General features: G+C 41.1%; 1 protein-coding gene across 8 annotated transcripts in view; it reads right to left on the reverse strand.

Annotated features, from left to right (window-relative positions):
- MCTP2 (multiple C2 and transmembrane domain containing 2) overlaps nt 1–21,764 on the reverse strand; it is a 154,202-nt gene that overhangs the window by 121,812 nt on the left and 10,626 nt on the right. For 4 of the 8 annotated variants that reach the window (XM_083849891.1, XM_083849893.1, XM_083849888.1 and 1 more), the window contains exons 2-6: nt 13,562–13,634; nt 10,101–10,228; nt 7,642–7,750; nt 2,546–2,756; nt 2,248–2,356 (exon numbers count right to left, since the gene is read on the reverse strand). The gene's annotated coding sequence lies outside the window, so the exon portion shown is untranslated. The remainder of the gene's footprint in view (nt 1–2,247; nt 2,357–2,545; nt 2,757–7,641; nt 7,751–10,100; nt 10,229–13,561; nt 13,635–21,764) is intronic. The other 4 variants (XM_083849894.1, XM_083849871.1, XM_083849890.1 and 1 more) reach the window with 4 other exon arrangements.

Genomic DNA, 21,764 nt, shown 5'->3' on the forward strand with positions numbered 1-21,764 from the left:
CATAGCTGACATACTGACATATCGTTGAGTGAAAACTGGTGATGCAATCATGTTATACCATTGTGAAATAGAAATAGTCATACACATGGGGTTTGGCGTAGTGCAAAGAATATCCCACTAACCACTGAAGGAAAACACAGGGAAGACATTGCGAATACCATTACCCTGATCCCTACAACCAAATCTAGGAGGGGGGGTGGGGGGCAGAATTCACATTCACCAGTCCCCCATCAATCTACAAGGTGAGGAGCAGGGAGCTAGACAACAGTGGGACAGTTGCTCACTGTGCAAGATATTTATAGGACTAGGGCAAAAGTCAGTATTGATAAAGCTTCATTTTTGCCTCGACAGTCTGTGTTTGAGTGGCCAAATCCTTATGTTCCAGCACTACCTCAATGAGAATATCAGTTACTACCATCGTCTTTATCAAAAGTATGCAGCTACTCCTAGAGTGTACATGGTTTTCCAAAGCTTTGCTGAATGCTGAGTAGGCCAGTTTTACTGACTGTGCAATTAAAAATAAATTAAGGTGAAGCTGGCTGAGAACAAAAAAAAAAAACACACCTAAACTGAAAACAGAAGAATTGTCATTAATATTTGTTATCCTTTCATCTAAACCAAAAAAGCATCAGATTCAGATAATTGAGTGAGTTTTGGAACAAGAAAAATGTAGTCTTTTTAAAATACTTTTGTTATTTCTATAATCCCACAAAATGCTTATCATAAAAGTAATTCCATGGATGTTTTGTCAAAGACTACAGCTGAGACCAGCAGAACTGTAAATGTGCCCAAGGGCAATCTAATAGAAAAGACTGCTGATGTTTTGACTAGCCAAGAAAAAAATAGTTTTCCAAAGTAAAATGCAAGCATTCCTTAGATGAAACAGGAGGAAAACATACAAAAATTAAGCTCTTGTGTCCATCAAAATGAGAAAAGATCACCATGGATTAGTGACAAAAAAATCAACTGTTACAGGACCATCCAGATACAGACTCTTATAAAAAGATTAGATGATAAATTCTTCTTGTACATCAAATAACTGATGACCGCTACATCTACCTTGGAACACACATCTACGGGGGCAGTTCACAGTGTGTAATCCCATCAAGACCATCACTACTTATGTTTGTTTTGTTGTTGTTGTTTTCTTCCCTGACGGTGCATATGCAACACTTAGCAAAAACAGTATATGTTCACTGCGTGCCTTGTTGGAAGAATAGAATGATGGAAGTGGAGTAAAAAGATTATTAATCACGTGATGACAAAAAAAATCATCCCACAGAAGTATTAGTTTGGCTTGTTTACTGAAGACATCTCACTGAAAAACATTGAGCATGAAGCCTTATCTGCTTTCTAGTTCCTGTAAATGCTAACGGACGTGGTGACTCATTACTACTCTTTGGCCACTATAGACACTTTCCATCTTTGAACTCTTCATATTTCTCTCCTCTATTTTATATAGTCATAGTAATTAAATTACCTAGAACACCCAGTTATTACAAATAGGCAAGAAACCTGTACCCTGAGAACTTATCCTGTCTCTTTTACTTGTAACAATATGTCTATTTATTAGTATTCATTTTTAACAAAAGCTAGTGCTTATTTTATTTTAAAAAAAGTAGCTTTAACAACTCCTGTAGCATAGTTTCACAGGACACATCTCACCATTTTTAAGGTATCCACATGGAGTTGAAGTGCAAGTGGAAAGGAATTGACAGAAGAAATCATCCCAGATTTGTAAGCCACTGCAAGGACTGCAGTGGGATGTTATCTGGTGCTGGTCATCGCAGCACACTGAATGCCAAGGCTCTTTGCAGGGCACTGGAAATATCAAGGCTTTGGCTGTTTTGCTGCTGACCCAGAAAGGAAAGGGAGGGTGACACTGGGCACATCCCCTGGGAAATAGGTTTCCGTTGTTGGTGGGCTGGGTGGAAGGGAGGATGGGACTTGATACTTTGGAATTGTCACCAAAGCCTAGTGAAGCAGGTGAAGTATCAAGATAAAACATAAGGGGAGCCAACCTGAGGATCTCTTATGAATGTATCCAATGGCCTTTGAAGACATCAAGAGCTAAGATATCAGTTATAACATTAACTCAGTTTGGTTTGGACTCTGAGAAACACTAGTTAAATCCCACTGTAAAAAATCCCACATTACAGATGAACGCACAGCTAAAAATAAAGCCAACAATCATTTCAATTGGAAAAAAAATGAAAGCCTGTATATCTAAGCAAGATTTTTCATTACCTTTTCAGGCAGCAATATAGAATACTTGCAAGGAGCCACTGTACACCTTCCCCTTCATGCACGCAAATGATTTTCTTCTAGATGTTATTAAGGATGGCATTAACAATTCCTTTGGGGGAAGAAAAAAGAAAATATATAATTGGAACCTACAGTTGGCATTATCAAATCCTACTTGTCTTTTGTAAGAATGTCTCATTTTCTCATAAAGAAAAGCTCTCTTCCCAGAAAAGATTGCAACTTTTCTCCTTTGCCCTGTCTTTTTCCTTGTAATCTGACTGCTAGAAAAAAAATGACTTACTCAGTCTTTATCAAAACTTGGCCACGGTGGATATACATGAGGCTGCTTAAGATAACAGTTTTCGCTGCATTCCTAATCACAAGTTCAGAGTTACAACAAGTGAAACATTAATATCCAGGCCAGTTCTCTGTGTGGGCCGCTTCCAGCAGCACATCTTCCAGGGTTATGAGGTAGGAAATGGAGGCTTGAGTGTACCGAGGCACAAGGAGATCTAGTCAAAAGAAAAAAAAAGTCCTCCATTTGCATTAGAACACCCTTTCCCTGACCTCACAGGTAGCACATATAGTAACACAAGTATTTGGAGTTCAAACAAAAAGCATTTGGTCAGTTACTCTTGTCTCCTATCCCACCCACAGGTAGGCGTTCACTATCACAACCCCTGGGAACACCACCAGAAGCCTCAAAGATCTCCTTGGCCTTATTCTAAGCACCCAGCTATTCAGCATTGACTTCACTGACTTGTTTACAGAGGTTTAACAATTACTTTGACATTTGTTAGCCTAGGGCAAAAACCCTCAGGTACACAACTGATAAAGGCTTTTTTTTTTTTTTAAAAAAAAGGGGGGGCAAAATTTGTGCAAGAGTAAATGCTGGGTTTTATTTCAAAGTTGAACAACTGGGTCCAAGAAGTCCTGATGACCCCAACACAGAACTGCAGATCTCTAACATGCAGCTTACTTTCTGTGCAGCTGAGCACCTGGCTTACAGGCAGAATTTGGAGCAAGACCAAGGGTGTGCTTGCTCTCCATGTCCGTGAGCATTAAGCCATTCCCAGAATGCAAACCAAGCAGGCTGCAAGGTTTAAGTCACTCTGTGTAACTACAGAAGCGTACCCAAGACTTCAGGACATTTAAACATGTCAGTAGCCTGGGGTTCAGATGTGAATAATGACAATCACTTATGACTTGACTACTCATTTTCACAACTCTGGCAAATTACCATAAAAACCACACTTCTTCCACTCATCCTTGTGATTCTCAGACAAAGAACACTTTATGGCTAGATTCTCTTCTCATTGTCTGAAATGTGACTGACCATTTTTGTCTGAACAGCGGAAATGCCACACGGTGAAACCTGAGCTTAAACTTCAAAGAAACGAAACCATCACAACCTCAAGTTTCCTCTCTTTTTCAGTCATGTGCCCATATTTGTGTGCAACTCAACTGTGTCAAGCCATTCAGTGCTGACTACATTTTGATCAGCTGTCTCTGGTGAGAAAGAACGGAGACAGTTGTTTCAACTCAGAATTTATTAATAGCTTTTAAAAATTATTTAAGCATGCTGCGTTTTGTGACAGATCTTATAATTTAGTATCTGTGTAGTCATTTTCCTGACAGATCATTAGGCAGCAATGCAGAGGACTTTCTTGTGCAAACAAAGAACTCCAAGAACATTTGAAAATTCATCTTTAGATTCATCTCAAAAGTAGTGCAGAGCTGTGCAGTGAATCCATGTGCTCCTGAGGGCAGCTGACCATTGCTAGAAAACATGCTCAAGGACAGAATAAGGAATTGCATCCACAAGTCTCCAAGCAATTTAACATCAGTTCATCCTCATACATCTTGGAAGTAGTCATAAGCATGACTAACAAGCTACGTTTTTGTTCTGTGGTTGGTTTAAGGTTATATAGGAATATATAAATCCACACAGGAAATCAGTGACCATCAGGAATAAAATATAGCATCTTAATTCTTCCAGTAACACCAAAACATTTGGTAGGAAATGAAAAGTTAAGTAATTTATTTTGGTTTGGCTATTCTGATGGTACTTCTTGCACTAGGAAAATTGGGTTCCTGAAGTTTCCAACTTCCAGTTCTGTGCTCTTACTGGAGCTGCAGTGAGTCATTTGAAATCAGTGAGATTGGTGACCTCACCGCTTCCCTGCCCTTTTTTGTTATTCAGTAGGTGCCTCAGACAGTGAGATCTTGCCATGGTAAGATGAAGGTAAGATGAAGGACATCCCAGCTCTTGTTGAGCTCTGACTGAAACAGGAGTCCCCAACCAGAAGTATGAATCTCCCACATTCATCCGGCTTTTGCTTTGACCCTTACTAAGCAAGCTAAGTTGATCATATTTTCTTGTTCCTTTGGTCAGCTTCAAACACTAAAACAAAAGGTAACTGCAGTTTAAATCTTACTACTGACACACCACAAATTGTACTGTGACAGAGAACACCAAGGGCTCTGGTCAGTGACGTATTGAGGTTGTTTTACCTCATAGCAATCTCTTGCCTAAATAAACTCTAAATTACCAAATTGACTTCTGCTATAACCTTTGGCACTGAGAAACATCACCAGCACAGTGGTTTGAACACATCTACTGAAGCCAGTCAATCTTTGCTCTTTGTAACTGTGGTTTTCTTCATATTTGTCCCTTTGGTCTTCATCTTCACACACAAAAAGAACACAATCACAAAAGGCACAGGTAGGAGACTTGAACAATGTAAATAAGTTAAAGAGGGCTGGAAAAAATGAAGAACAACCATTCAATATTTTGTAATATTTCTCCTGAAGAGCCTCTCCCCCTCCCTTCATCTGCAGAGTTTTATAAATCAGTATTAAAAGCAGATTATTGGTGTACACAATCCCTCCACTTCAACCGATCCTCATGGGAAGAACATGCAAACAAACTAGAAGGGTAATAGTGTGTTATAGACAAGTCCTGGATCTAGAGAACAGGGAAATGAATTTAAATCTGTATTCTATTGCAGACCACCAAGTGAAGTATTTTTCCTTTAGGCCTACTTTCAGAGAAGTGCTTATTCAGTACAGGATTCTCCTAACTTGCACTGCCTCTGTGGGAACAGACATGCTCAGAAGTTGAGTTGGGATAGATGAAGCAGGAAAGTTACACACAGTAGAAGTTTTAACATGTGAGTCTTCAATTGTGTTTAATGTTTTAGAGCTAGGAAGCAAGATCTTCATTCCTCAAAACTGACTTGGATATCTCCTATTACAGCATTTATCACTGTTTCATTACAGTACCACAAAATCTTGTTAAGCTTAAATCCCAAATCTAAGACTAAAAGCACAATATATTCCATCCCTGTTAATTAAACAATCTTCTGGATATGTCTTATCAGACTCACTAGAATTGTTGACTGAGGGATATTAGTCTTATATATGCTTCTAGATGTTGAGCGAGCTACACAGTATTAATGGTCCTGGATGAGAACAAGTGTTTCCATGTAGACATAGCCACAAGTCTACTTAGAGTACTACTGAGTGAAGCTGTCCAGTGTTTTCACATGAGCATACACAAAAGTTTACTTTTGAAAGGATCAGACTATAGACTCTTCAGTCTTTTCAATTTTTTTTTTAATATCTAAAAATACAGAAATTACTAAAGGTGAGCTGAGCACTGCTATAGCTAAGCTTTACAAGGTTTAATGATGACAAGCTAAAGGTGACCAGTTTGCAAAGCCAGACCAACTGCCATATTCACCTTTAGAGCTATTAGTACATAGATCCTTAAAGGTCTTTATGGTAGCATTAAAGGTTATCATGCTTCCTACACCAAGGACAGCTGTACTTTCCAAAGAGAAAGCCAGCTTCATCTGCTCACCACCAGCCCATGCCAAACATTATCACTCCCAGAGATGGAGAGCAAGAGATCACTAAAAGAGGTATGAAAAAACTCATCAAGCAAAGAACATTTTCCATCATTTACTACAATAGGATCAGAAATGTTAAAAACAAACAATGCCCACCCCGGGAATTAGTTGGATACATGTCAAATGTGATCAAAGGTTGTTAACATCAGCTCAGCTTCTTGCCCTACTCCCAGTCATTGTTCTTCAACAGTCATGATAAATTATTATTCAACACATACTTTACTTTGCAGAGGGGTATAACCATCTTCAAAGCAGATCAGTCATCCAAGCAATCTTCAGAACAGTGTAGCAGGAGGGCAGGAAATTGAGTCAGAATGAAAAAATAAGAATAACTTGCTATTTTTGCAACTATGGATTTGTTGGTATTGGATCATTCCACTGATCCACCAATTTCCCTTCCCTGCCTCCGGCAGAGACCAGTATTTGCCTAAGCCGAGGAAAGTGAAACCCCAGAGAAAGCATATGGTCAATTGCACAATACTGGAAGTTCAGGGAAACCATCCTCAGCAGCTTCAGGAATGGTTAAGTTTGCATCTACAAGCACAATACCCAGGAGCAATTATTCTAGCCGTGTTTTTCCTACTTCGTCATTCTACGCACTTCAGAATATAAACAGTAACGCTGAATTACTGTAACCAGTGAATGAATGCCTGTTTCCAGCAAACCTAGTGGGCTCTCATTCTCTTTGAGTATTGTAACGCATATTTGACTATTTCACAACCTAGGAAAACCTGCCAGTGATGCAGAGCAGGGAGTTTTCTCTGGAAAGATGAAGATCTGAGCTTATGGCAGAGTGTTGGTAGAAGAGGCACAGGGTGGAGCATGAAGTGCTAGGGTAAGGCCTCAGCTGCTATGATTTAAAACAGCCCCTGAGGCTTCTCTAATTTACTTTGGAGCCTTTCCTAGAACAAGGTTGAACATTTTGCAGACAGGACATGCAACAAAAGCCTCTTGCACAGGCAAAAGTAAATGAAACAATCCCTGAAAACAAGATGCTAAACCCACCCCTAGAAAAGCCCAGGTGTTTTGAGAGTTTAAACCCTCATGTAAGCAAAGCCAGGTGAGAACCCCACCTCTGTGGACACAGCTATGGTCCCCTTCCTCCGGGTTTGAGGGAATCCAACTTAAGTGTAGATAATAAGAAAAAATACAGATCAGCCTCTAATATAACAAAATAAAACAGTGAATTTGAGGTGTAGAAGTGAGAGGTAGCACTTAGTTTTGAGAACACTCATTAAAATTCATCTTCCAGATGTCTGAATTGTTTATGGAGGATCACCACAGCCACTCAGCCCTTATAAACCAGAAGTGCCAGACTAAAGATTTATGGTACTGCAGCCTTAAAAAAATGCCTAATCCTTGTGTCAACATTTTGAGGCTGATATAAAATAAGCCTACATTAAAGTATTTCATGCTGACTCCCCCCCGCACCCCCAATAAACACAGCAGGTTACTGTTAAGACCTTTAATGTAAACAATTTACCTAAGGACTAGGTGGGTAAGAGGGGAGAAAGCACTAAAAGTTGAGCGATGTTTCCAGGTAACAGCCGGAGATGACAGCCAGGTGCTTTATACATCCTGCTTCAGCACTTCTGATAAGAGATACACAAGCATCAATTAAGTTCACAATGAAATGCTACTCTCCTTCACATAGGAATACAAGTCAAATGTTATAGTACAAAAATCACCAAAGGAGATTATATCTGTTAATTTACCATCCGGGATGTCTCGAGCATAGAAAAATACAGCAAAAGAAAACAGAAAAAGGGAAACAGCCTGTTGAGTGTGGGTGTTTTAAAGGGCTTTCTAATGCTTAGCACAATACATACATTTCTATGGCATTTCTGTAAATCACATGACAAGATGTTCCAAGGTTATGTATCATTTAAGCATTTGGTTCACTATCTTTATGAATCTTAAGTTGATGGAAATGATTTAGTATCCAAGAATGAATAGACAGCCAAATCTGAAGGAGATTCGGTTCTTCAAAAACAAGATTTTTCTGACTGTAGAAAAACACTTAACTCCTCTGAACATTTGTAGGTACCTAAGCATTTTCCAATTTTGATAAGAGAAATTTTTTAGTCATGCCTTCACAAAAGCTGTGCTGCTGGTTCAGCAAGTGTAAGCTCTCAACCCACTCCACAACCATAAGAGGGGCCAAACTACAGAAGTTTCACCACAGAACTACAAGTGTACAGCAGTACCATTTGCTTTACCAAGTGAATTAACTCTGCAATACAGACCATCATGCAGCAAACTGAGTAAAAATAACACCCTTAGAGACTAAATCCTGGAGACAGCTGAAGGTGATTCCTTTGCCTGTCCTATTCAGTGGAAACCAGGTCTCCAGTTCTCCCACAGTTCTGGGGAAAAAAGTGTTCACCCGTGTTAACTTTTAGAACTTTTTCAGCGCAGCCAACATTTTCATGTTGCAAACTGATCTAGTGGCTTGTGAAGGAAGTTGTGACATGACCCCTCTTACAACAGGAGGATGAGACCAAAGCTTACTGTTTACCCCCGGCGTACAATTTTTAAGCTGTTTGTTAGGTGATGGGGGGAGGACAGAGGAGATAAATAGGAGGGCAAATTGTCCAGTAGTAGTAAGATGTTAGGTGTTGACAACATGTAGGCAAGTCATGCCCCATGTACTTATTAGGATCACACTACTGTCAAAGAATTTCTGGGAGCCAGCTGCTGTCATATCTCCAGTTGTGCTTTGCAAGAACAGGACAATTCTGTGGGAACCAGAAAGGGAGAAACTAACCCAGACCTTTTGCTGGTATAAGAAATTAAGTATCTAGAGAAAACAAAAAGGTTCATTACAGCTTACACTTTTTCATCAAGAGAGAAGCTACATTAGTGCATATATGAATATATGTCCTAGAAAGGGTCAAACAGTGCCAGTCAAACACATGAACACCAATCAAGTACTATTCTCAATATCCTTGAACTTCAAACAGAGTAATTCATCAGGCACCAGCTGGTAAGTGCTTTTATTTGTTTTCCTATGCATATCCCTTTCCAAGAGATGATACACCCCATTCTGCTGAAGGCCAAGTGTGAAATTATAATTACAATAGTATCTAAATGAAGCAAACTGGGAATCCTTCCAGAGTCATCCTGAAAACACGCGAGTAACCTGGAAAGTTAGGTAGGGACCTGTGGGGAAAATGTGTCTATGTATAGGGAAAAGGAGACAGTTTTCTGAATAAGTTGTTCTCTCCCTGCACAAATTAAAATTTAAATGAAATTTTGGGAAGTAGGTAGATCATCATGTCCTATTCTTGCTGTTACAGGCAACCATACCACAACTGATGTTTCCAAAGATGTCTACAACTTGAACTATTCCAGAAGCCACAAAGTATTTTTCTACTACTTCAGGACCAATCCGGATCTATTTCATATGAGACCACAAGCTACAGAATATTGTGTCTCAGAAAAATAGCAGATAAGAGTATAAATATTCTCTCCTCTTCTAGATCCCTCTAATAAGGAGGTATTGGCTCTGTGGAAAAGACAAATATTCCCTAGAAGCAGACCTGTACAGCACACAAGAATAAAGAAAAGACTATATATTCTTTCCAATATTAGCACCAGACCTTATAATCCCCCAAAGTACTGGCACAGTTTTCTATACCTTGCCTGGCTCACTTTATGCCATTTCTCTGCATTCACTAGCTATACGCAGAAGAAAATCCAAGACAAATGTATTGAGAGGAAACAGACAACTATAAACTTCTAGCAAAAACCTCTGCATATTCCCATCTCCCCCTTCCCAACTATTGAGCTAAGTAAACTACCAGGTAAATCACTTCTTAGAACAACCCTATAGTTTTTTTTTTCCCCCTTTCTTCCAATCAGGGTGATATCCGAGGAAAAAAAAGACACTCCAAACAGCAGAGCCAACATCAGCAGGGGATTCAACATCTCAACACTTACCTGCTCCACCTGGAACAGGGGAGAGGACAGCTCCTACCATCCAACGCCCTGGTCCAGGGCCATGGTCACAGGGACACAGGACAGACAACTCTGCTGCTCGCTGGCTTGGGACGACACAAGGTGAGTTTCTGCAATACATAGCAGTTCCTTCTCATGTTAATGCAGCTCAATTTAGTTAATTTAAAAAGATGTGTTATTTTAAAAAGATGCCTTCAGGTTACCCTCCCACCCCTTCTAATCCTGCGCTGAAGCAGTCCATGTGCATCTCACACCACCACTGCACACACCCTGTCTTTAGCAGTAATGTTGCTAAACAATTGCTTTCTAGGGAAGAGAAAATTTCCAGAGTATTTGCTTCTCTCAGCATTCATACAAAACAGTCTGGTCTTTGAGTTCTGCTCTGTATTCAGGTGTGGAAACCCTGCCAGTGAGGCTGTCCTGCTTTGCCTGGTTTTGCATCACTTGGGAAAACCTGAACTGGCTGCATAAATTTGAGTAGCTATTTTGACTGATGCAAGCTGAGAATCGGATTTGTCTGAACCCAACTCATCTGTAACTATGAAATAGAAACTAAGCTTTGACAGCCTTTTAAACGCTGGTACCAGCAGAAGGTGACTTGGCCTCCTCCCTCACCCCTTCAGCTGTCCCCTGCCTCTCCCCAGGCTCACCCAGCTCAGCCCACCTGGGGATCACCCTGCCAAGGTGCCATCTCCAAAGAGATGACCACTTCCAGCAGCGAGATGTGACGGATAATCTGGGGAGCAGCAACATTTTCCAGCAGCTTAGCTATATGCAGAGGACCCCACTGATTATACCTTAAGTCCCACAGGGTCATTATAGTCTCTCTGAATCACACCTTCTCACTGCAATTATTGGTCTCATCCCAGCTCCTAAAGACAAGGTAGCAGCATCTAGGTCAGTTGGGGAATCTTACACAGCAAGGTGCTTCCCACCTAAAATGAGTCTCCTTTCTGAAGATTATACATTAATACTTTTTTTTATTTGTCTGAAAAAAAGGTACAAGTATAAAATATTTCCCCACTTTGGTTCATAGAGCATGGGAAAGAAGAACACAAGTGTGGACCACTACTTCATTTGCCTTTTCGAATATTTCACACAGCTGTATTTTACATAGATTTCTTTTAAGTCTTAGTGTGAAGGAGTGGGAATGCTGAGAAAGTCTGATACAGCTTAAGTATTGCTAATGCTTTCAAACTCATGTGTGGCCTATCCAAATAGTGACTTTTTCCTCTTCCCCTCAACACCCTCCCCACCTTGCTTTGTACTTTTCTCAAGTACAAATTTGGGTGGACGTCAAATTTAGTACTACAATTTTTTTACAAAGTGAAGTCTAGAACTACATTTACTTTAATTAGGAAAAAACAATCAAAATGTTAAATCTCGTGAAGGAAACACTCATGCCTTTTGAAGTCTGGAACATCACCAAATAGGAAAAGCCACAAACAAGCAATGAAGTCTAATCTCAAAGTGAAGCTGATCACATTGATTTTCACAAACATTGAGAAGGAATATGCTGTTTCTTATTCAAGTCTATCACTTCTAACAGCTGATGTAGTAACATACATGGAGAATTTTGTTTACAGCACAGGTAGTTAAGTAGATAGCATCTTCAGGAATCTGCCAAATTTCATTACACAAATCCAAAATTATCTTTAAGACAACTAATTGAAACTGGGAAAGTTATTTTTATACCACCAGAAACATTACAAACATCCTGTTCAGACTACAATATTTATTTCCTCTGATAGCTCTAAGTGAGTCAGGGACTTCAAGGATAAACCTTAAAAGCTGGGAAAACAGTTTCAGAAATAGTATGTGCACACAGTTTTACCATGCTTTCAGTAAGACAGATCACCCTTTGAGTCATTCTTTTCCTCCATATTATTCTTTATTCAGTCTGATGCTCCCATATGATTTAGTAAAGTCATAAAAAATCATAAAGTATTTCTCCTCAATGCTAGCAATATAAGACAGACTTAATGGCAGTGTCTCCTTCTCCTCCTTCTGAAATGAATATTTTCCCCTCTTCCTTTCCTTCTCACTGACAGGAAAACACCACATCTTCATCTTATTATAGCATAGCTTTTTCTGATTGTAGGAGACCATGGATTATTTTGTATGTATGAGTGACAGGTGACATCTCAAATATTTTCACTATTAATTGGTTTGCCATTTTAGTGATCACAGCATCTGAACTCTGCAGAAAGGTTTCTGCTGTTATTGAAACGAAAGCTCAGATTCTTCTCTTGCCTCAAACAGGAATTGATTTATACCTAATTAAGATCAGAAAAGTTCATTAGTCTATGCTAATTAATGCTACCTAGTTGCTTTTGCTGTCTTTACCACTAACCTTCATGCCTTAGGTGTTATGCCTTCATAGCCTTCAGAAAAACAACACCACTCTTACGTGATGAAGCTAAACAGAAACAGATCTGGAGCATCATCTGGCACGAGGACCTAAAACCACTGGCACAGGCTGTTTTCCAGGTGCCTCTGCATTTTTGGCAGGTGTGTGGTTTGCCATTCAAGCTGAAACAGCCATTTCTGTGGGAACTGTATATTTGCATATGTTCCAAGTGCAGCAGTATTCGGGATGGGGAACAGGAAAAAAAAAACTAAATCAAGTCACAAGCAGTTTAAGTGGGACTAGTGGCTAAACCCATGGGAGGCTCTGCAAAGCACGTGAAGCACAAGTCTACAGCTCTGAGTACCAGCTCACCCCCATCCAAGACTACAGCTAACAAACAAATCCCAGGGCTGCATGCCAGCCAGGAAATTTGCTTCTGGTTATGCAAACAGCCAAAGGTTCAGAGAACATGTGCAAGCAGGAATGAGACCTAACAACAGGATCTGGGCACATTCAGGGAAAAAGCCATACAGAGCAGACTGAACAGGACCCCAGGAAAGGGAGGTGCATTGCCAGTTCACCTGAACCACTGATACTGCAAACCTGCCTTTGTGCTGAGCAGGGGGCTGGGAGTCTGGCCTCCTAAGGGAGGAGGGAAATAGGAGGTATAATGGAAGTTAAACATACGCATAAGGTGAAGAAAATCATTGAGACTCATGAGAATGTTTTAGATAAGATCCAGAGTATTTGCACCATGCGCTGTACACGTTTGTACAAGAACAGCAAGAGGCTGTCAGAGGATTCATCAGGTTTGCTTAGAAATAGGATTGTAAGGTTTCTCTTTCTCCAGAGGCACCGCATCATGAGCAAGCAGGTGGATAGAAGTGCAAAGAAAGATGTCTGAAAATGCAAATTGAATGAAGAGAAAGGTGCCATCACCTCTGCTGCAGCAAGAGTTGTTAAAGCTCAGGTCACCTGTCTGATGTCTAAAAAATGAGCAAGTGCTGGATGGGGAGGGAAGGGTGAGCATGGGGAACCTGCCACTGCTCATTACCCTGAAAGGAAAATAACATCACCAGAAAGTCCGACTTACCTTCAGCATAAAAGTTCAGTGTCCACTGATGGCCAGCTTGCCCATTTCCTCCTGCTAGCTGTCTCTGGGGAATCTTGGGATCAACAGACAAGCATGCACACAAGTCAGGTGAGTACATCTGCACCCAGCAGCCTCAAAATGAGTTCAAACCATGTGTAATATTCATTAAAACACCTAAGGCTACAGGATCATCTTCAGAGTCAGTCTAACCCTCCAAGAGCTACCTGCAGTGAAATAAATTTCATGCTAGAACATGTCATTTGTAAGTTATATTGGAAATTCAGAAGGACTAAGCCAAGCCTTTGCCAATGTTCAGGTGTTGTTCAGCATAGGACACAAGCATTAATCTTGATTTCCATACCACCTTGCAAAGAAATCTCTGTCCTTCTAGACAAGGAGAGGAGTGAAGATTTATGGATCAGGAGGTAAAAAATTATTTGGGGCTGTGCTAATTTTCTTTTATTATAAATGATTAGTGAGAAATAGAAAAGTTTTAAACTGGCAAGAAGCTCTACATTCCATCTAACTGCTATCTCCAAGATAAATACATCTCAGCCATAATACATAATTTCTGACGAACTCGGAAAGACAAGAGAACAAAAGAACTAAATGGGCCTGTGATGATATTCAAGAGGCACAACCAGAAGATGCAGTCTGTACTACAAGGTTACAGCACAGCTGTATGACTATAGCTCCAGATACCCTTTCTTACAGGACAGGCAAAACAGTGGGTTTGAATCTGTCTTGCTCCACATGAGTTGTTTAAATAATTTTTACTAGATTATTTCCTATTTAAACTAGTGCATTACTCCATCTATGGGTAATGGAGATAATTAAGGAAGATATTCAGATTCTATCTGCTTTAATCTACTTACAAGGAAGGCAGAAGAAGTTGCTTCAGAGTTCACACACCCCACAATGCTTTGCCCTGCTTTCCTGTATGACCACATTCCTTCGTGCAAACGCTCTGCCCATGCTGCTCCTCTCTGCTCCCAGAGCCTCTTGTCTCACTTGACTACTGCTTTGTGAACAGCTCCTCCTGTAACTACTATGCCCTAAACTATGGCTGCATGTAACACAGACCTGCTGAGCTGGACCCACTTAACCAATTTTTATTATTTTTGGTTGCCTTTCAGCCTTGTTTTCTTTTACTTTTTATGGCTCAGGCCACAAGGACCAAACAGGTCTTGGCACCAGGGATGACATGGTGCCAGAGGGCTGAGATTGTTCTCCGCTCCCCACCTGGGGTATTTCCCATGCAGTTTTAGGGAAGCGCTTGAAAACACCAAGTGATTTAGTAATGTAAAGTTCTTCAAAAAAAAAAAGTCAGCTCCTTGATTGTCTCCTGATAAATCTTTCTCCATGAAAAGGAAGCCCTCACCTCCATGCTTTGGTTCCTCATCTATGTGGAAAATATCCTCTTTTTGTTTAGGCTTCGAGAGCTAGTTACAGGATGGCTTCCTTCTTGTAAAGTACACAGCCAGACAGAACCTTGAAGCCTTAAGTGAGAAAATGACCGACTAGATTATAGGAAAGTATATATGCTCAAACCAGAGGAGCACTCATCCCCATAGAGATGCTAAATTCATGCATAATCAGCTCCTTGAAAACCTAATACAACTCCACCAAAACTTATTAAAAATACCTAGGAAAGGTTTGTAAATGCCTTATTCAAGAGCAGCCCAGCTGCTCTGATTCTGCCAGGAACAGGGTACAAGAAGATAAACCCATCAAGCTTTCCCTGCAAAAGATTCATCTAGGTCAAGAATTAAACTTGAGCAGCGTGGGCTCAAGTTCTCCCCTCATGTCCTGTGCTCCCGTGGACTTTTTTTTTTTGCTTTTAAACTTCAGTGCATCTTTCCTTACCCTATCAGCACGAACTTAATCCTCCTCCCAGCCCAAGTACTAAGGATGGGGTAACCTATTTGGGATTTGCTGCCACTGTGTGGCCGTTGAGAGCAAAGAGATTCAAGTAAAATGCCATAATCTGTTAAAGCTCGGCAGCTAAGATCACAGCCAGCCTCGGGCCCTGAATTTTCCTGTAAAAAAAAAAAAAGATTTATGTAGCTCATTCACAGGCTAAATGAGAAAATACCCAAAAAGAGTTTTCTTAGATGAGAAATGAGTGCCTGAGTGTGAGTTTCCTGGTGAGAATAAAGCAAAGTGACATTCAGAGAAGCTCTCAGCACCCCTAAGGAGCATCATCTCCTGCAGCTCTCACTTCAACAGGTGGAATTGGTGTTTGAGGGACTTGAAATGAGCACACCAAGAAAATCAGGTCTGCCCACTGCAGGACAGTTGGTAAATAAGGGTTCTCACAATCTTCTTGTAGAACTTCCTATTATGTAGCCGTGCGTACAGGATTTTTGCAGATGAAAGACAAACTCTCTCCCACCACCAAGTACAGCCAGCCCTTGGGTAAACCACATGAAAATTCTGAACCCCCAAACCAAATTAGCTGGCTGCAAAGCAATACAGGAACACGAAGAGAAACCGTCATATCTATTTCCAATGAATATTAGCATCACTGCATGGAAGCATAAAAACTTCCAGATGTGTCTTTGGTGTTGAGGCTTGTTCCACGGGAACTTGAAGACTCAGTGTAACCAAACCTCAATGAAGCATTTGAAGAGCACTCACCAGTTCAGGGTAACTGACTACCATCAGCCCAAAGCACCTCAAAGCCATCCACTTCCCAGTACTGTCATTTTGCCTTACAGGTAAATCTTGCCATTATAATCAGGCTGTTCCAGATAAACTTGGTTTTGCCTGAAACCCAGCAGCGAGTTTTAGAAAGAAAGAAGAATGAAAAGCTTGATCTGCAGAGACTGCCTAAGTGTTAAAGCAGCAATACTGTGCACAAACTTCCACCCAGCCACAACATTAAACCTTCAGAACTACTCTGCCCAAAATATTACAGAAACCAAAATGCTTCATTATTATTTTCAGGGTCAAATACTGGCTCAAATTCAAAACACAAGCAGTATGTCAATTATTGCTGTGTTTTTACACTGTATAATTGGAAAAAAATATTTTAGGTTACTTTCTATAAAGTAAACACCTGCAGTTCTGCTATGAACTTGCTCACATCCTTTCATCCTACAGGATGGCAGAACACCTCTGATTCCTGTTTCCAACAAAAGCATTCATACTACTTTAAACAAGGAGACATCCCCCTTGAATAATGGGATAGCAATATTTTGTGTACAGACATCTGTTTCATGTCAGTAAAGTATACATCCTGGTCTAGGGTCTATGATCATTACTCTTTGCTGATAAACATTCTATATTCATGTTTATTAAAGGGGGTGCAATTGAAAACAAGCACAATTACCTATTTCCTCTATCACAAAATCAAGTGTTGGAATTCAGAAAAGTTAGTTTATGTATGCACAAGATAGAAAATGCCTCTCAGATTCAGATTATAGGCTAATGAGGGGAAAAAATGTGGTGTCCCTTCACACAGAGGCTTCTAGGGGTATGCTTCTGCTTTGGAATTACCTGCACCAGTGGTCTGAAGATAGAGTATTTCTTTACAATATTGCCCCCAGTTATGAGCAGGAAGCCTCAGGATGATCCATCCAGCAGGATTACTACACTCGTTTGTTAAGATTAAATGACCTCATGGATCCGCACAGACATCCTCTTTCCCTTTCAAGTCCATGTGAAGAGGGAGGCATAAGAACTGAAACATTAAGCCTGAATGTAGCTGGAAAACAGACTAGGAGGCTTGATTACATTTCCCATCAAGTTACCCTGTTTTATTGCATTGCAGTCCTTGAAAATTTGATTAGCGATTTCTCCTCTTCATTCATCCTCCTGACATCTGGATTTCAAACCTCTGATCCATATCTGCAAATATGCTAATACAAATTCCAGCTAGGTCTTGCCACTACCCACTCCTGACCTACTAAAATTTAAGTATCAAACTCTAAACTTTATTTGTACTTTATTATTGCAAACTTCCTGAAGGCAGCACTAAAGGAAGGCCTGGGCAAACCTAGATTCAGGTCAAAGTGAGGTGCATGAATTGCAAGAAGTGTTGTCACAGCAGAGAGTATGAAGTCTTTATGCGGTGTTTTTTCAAAGTGAAAGAAAACCTCTTGAAAATGGAAGATTTAAAAAATGAATTTCATTACTTTTTCTACTCAGCTTTTTCTTTGACAGGGGTCCTGCCCACTAAACTCATGCAGTGCACATGAGCACAGCCAGGTCTTCAGCACACGTCAAGTGGAGCTTACAAGCAGCTGAACTTTGCCTGCTTGGACTCACAGGAAGCTCCAGAGAACAGCTCTCATGCAGTACCCATCATCCCAGAACAAATATTGTGCTGTGTAGGCTCTACCTGCATATCAAGAGTAATAATACCCGTAAAAGTCAAGGATTGCAATCAACTGATGGTGCTTTTATAATCAGCTTTACTTAACATGAGGCACTTCTGCAGGACTACAAGACAAGAACGGGACAAGTTTCTTCACGTCCTCTACCCTCCAAATACTGATTTTTTTTCAGCTCATTTCAGGGATTTATACAAAAACTTTCATTGCTCCCAAAGCTTTCCAGCAGTATCATTACAAATTTGTCCTCGTGCAGCATTACTGATAGCACTATTGCACCAGAGAAACCCACTCCCTCAAAATCAGATGGATTTGGGGTTTTAGCCTGGTAGGCCACAGAAGAGATCCAGCTGCAGCTCCCCTTGGATCTGGGTCTGCTCCTATGGAGCATGGAGCATTGCAGCATGCAAAGAGGGAGGTGTGGAAAGCCTTCAGGCACCCAGCTAAAGACCAGCCCCAGCAGGGATCACAACCAGAGTGGTTTTACAGGTGCTTGGCTGCAGGGAACATTTGATTTGCAAAGCTCAAAAAAGCAGCAAGAGGCGACGGTTTGGGGTTATACCACCTGCAAAGACGTGGGGAGCTGCAGTGTCTGCTTACGAGAGAGGGAAGCTGAAGGGCCCTGCGGCTCAGTGCACAAGTAAGGTGCATGCCAGCAGATGGCATCGGAAAACCATAAATCCATCGGTCCTGCTGCCTCCAGCTCTGCAGCAATCCTTCACTCCTCTAGATAAGATCACATTAGATGCAATACACCAGTAAGTGCAATCATTGTGTTAGCTCCATTTATTTACATCCTACTTCCCTGCTGTGGGAAGGATGCTAATAGCTACTTATAGAAAGGAAAAATAATGAAGTGAGGATTTGATGGGCTGCCTGTTGATACATAGAAAAAGTGTTATGGCAAGAGCAAATACAATTCTCCTCAGCCAGCTCAGCACTCTGATCCCTCTCTCTCAGCTGCACGACACTCGTGTGAATTTTGGCCTCCACATACCTGCATATATGTGAGAAGGTAGAGAGGCTTGTAAATATTGTGGTTGAATTTTAATCCCTCTTTTTTTTGCACTGTATTTATGCAGTCCCTTGTGAAATTCCTCTCCAGTTTATCATATCATAGAGCACCTGAATTTCAGCTCACATTTCCACAACCTTTTCAGAAAAACAACACCAGTTACTGACAGAAGAAGGGAGGGAATCAGTTTGCTAACTACAAGGAGTATTTTGTTTCTAGCTGTTGTCCCACAGCAAGAGGCCAGCATAGTCTAGCCAGCAACGTCCCTATAAAAACTGTTCCCAGGAACTGCTTACAAGGCTAAGGTATTGGAAAATGCTGCCTTGGTGATGGCAAAGGGCAACACTGGTGAACAAAGCAGAGCACTTGCAACTGCAGGGCCAAACCTTAGCCAAGTCATATTTTAAACATCGCTAAATTTCTCAGAATTTTACTCATTCCAGGTACTGTTCTGCATTCTTCACCTCCAAATCTAATAAAGTCTTTTCTTTACATTACTATTCCCTTCTATAGATTAATAAGAGAGCTTCCAGTTTTTAAGGACAGCAATATTTACATTTGCTGCTGCATATCTCCTTCCAGAGCCATGTCTTGGGGCTTTTAGGAGTATGCCTGAGCAAACATGACTCTTTATATAGACTTCAAGCAGAGGTAACTCGAGTAAACACTGACTTAAAACCTTGAAAGCTAATATTTAGCAAGCTCTTGTGTTCACAACTTTGGAAAGGTTTGCCTCTGGAAATAAAGCAAGAATATCTTCCCCTCAAAAAAAAAAAGCCAGTGGCAAATCCACACCCAGTGCTAACACTGGAATTCCTGACTTTGTACGTTATCCTGTGCTGGAAACAGGCATACCCAAATGCTGGTTTTATAGAGCCAGGTTTTACAGATGCAGACCCCCAGGACAAGACTTTCAAGGGTAGTCTTTGTACCTGCCTGAGTTGTATGGGCAAGTTGCCCCATGGCTTGTAAAAAAGCTGAGTCTCAGCACAGCAAATACAAGAGGGCTAGAGGCAGCCAGGGACTGATGGAAGGAAACTGAGCACTAGAAGTGGCAGAGTAGCTGTAAACGTATTGTGGGCTATATAGGATGCTCCAGTCCTAAAACCCCTTTTTCTCCAGTGTCAGCACAGGTCCCCCACAGCTTTAGCAGATGCTCTGTGAAAGGCTGCATTTGTACAAGTAACTCTGAGCTTTTTGCAGACAAAATCCTATGGATTTCATCTCTTCATATGATAGCCCAAATACTGCAGCAAATCTTTCAATTCTGTACAGGAGTGATAAGGAGGCAGAAATAACAGGGAATAGGTCCCATCACCTAAGCAATTCCTAAACAGTATCTTCCTTTTCCAGCCACCTACTTATCAGTAGCTCAAAGTAATTCAAGGAGCAGTAGCATCATCCCACTTCTCAAACATGAAAGCTAAGGCACAGGGAAAGGGCTGGGCTGTGCCCAGCAGGCTGGCTGACCGCCTGGACTAAAGCTGATCTTGCCAGATTATGGTAAGGGTTCATTTGCTCAGCCCTAATTTATCTTTCAGAAGGAGCAGAGCCCAGTTATCTCTTCTGCCTCTGCTCCCAAGCTCCTCCACAGACCAGAAGTGGAACAGAACGACTGTTTTCCCAGAAGGATACTGGAAAGAACGCAGTAAACTCTCCTGAGGCATCTGGCTCAATCTACAAACCTACGGGGTCATATTTTGCAGAGCAGCTGCACTCAGCTCTGTTGAGGTCTCGGGAATTAATTTCTCACATGCTGGAGTGCACATTCATCTAAGTTTCCTCTGAACTTCAGGGGACTTTGGATTCAGCTCCAGATTTCCCGGTGTCCAGTTAGGAACTGCTTTCAGATTGCAGGTGGTCTTGATCCGCAGCGAATGTCACCCCCACAGGGACACCGGCTGTGGGCTGCCATAGCCAAGAGCACGGAGCACACTCTTGAGGCCTGTACTGGGGCAACAAACTATTGCAATGTCACATTCCCAGCAGGCTCTCCAGGGAACTTCGCAGATGTTTTAGAAACTATTTTGCAGAAATAGCTTCATTAGGAGAACTCAGCGGGAATTCGGTGCTCTCATCTCCTCACAAACTCTTCCTGCCACTTTATAGCAGCAATAATTATTAATTTCATTAATTGATTGCATGACAGGAAGAGATGAAGAGCTGATCATATCAAGGCATTGCTGAAAAGCTTATGAAGATAACTTTACATAGCACTCCCTTTCATTTTCATATGCTAGTAGGTCTGAGGAATGAGAAGTGCTCTCCGACATTATAAGGAGACCCACACCATTTCCATTCAGCCACTGGAGACAGTGGTAGCCAAACCTTGCTCTCGAGCAAAGCTTTTAATCTTTCTGACACGCAACAAGGGAGCTCCAGCAGCAATGAGAAAAATCTCCATGCATGCAGGTATTTGGATAAGCACAAAAGGCTCCTGGCACCTCTCCAACCCAAATTGCTCGCCTTTGATGTTGGATTCCATCTACCTTGTGTAACGGCCCACTGGTTTGGTTGTCAGCAGGAACTGGACCTGAGGCACATACCTGTGGAGGTAGATGACTAATCCAATTAAGTGGAAGCAACCGAAAGTTGAGATGCTTCTTGTGTTCTGGACTTGAGGAAAAGAAGTCATGAACTAAGGGAATTCTACTTACTGAAAAAAAAAAAAGTTATTCTGAGATTCTAGCTTGGGAAACTTGCCACAGATGATCATGGAAGTGATTTTACTAGTGTAATTAATTTTGCATCAGCTTATCTCCACGTGCTTTCTTGGTAGCTGGTATTATTGCTTTGATTTTACAGAAAAATCAAAGGCAGATGGACTATCTTCTCCAAATATCTCCTTTTT

This window comes from Anser anser (genome assembly GCF_964211835.1).
Source record: "Anser anser genome assembly, chromosome: 10".
NCBI lineage: Eukaryota > Metazoa > Chordata > Aves > Anseriformes > Anatidae > Anser > Anser anser.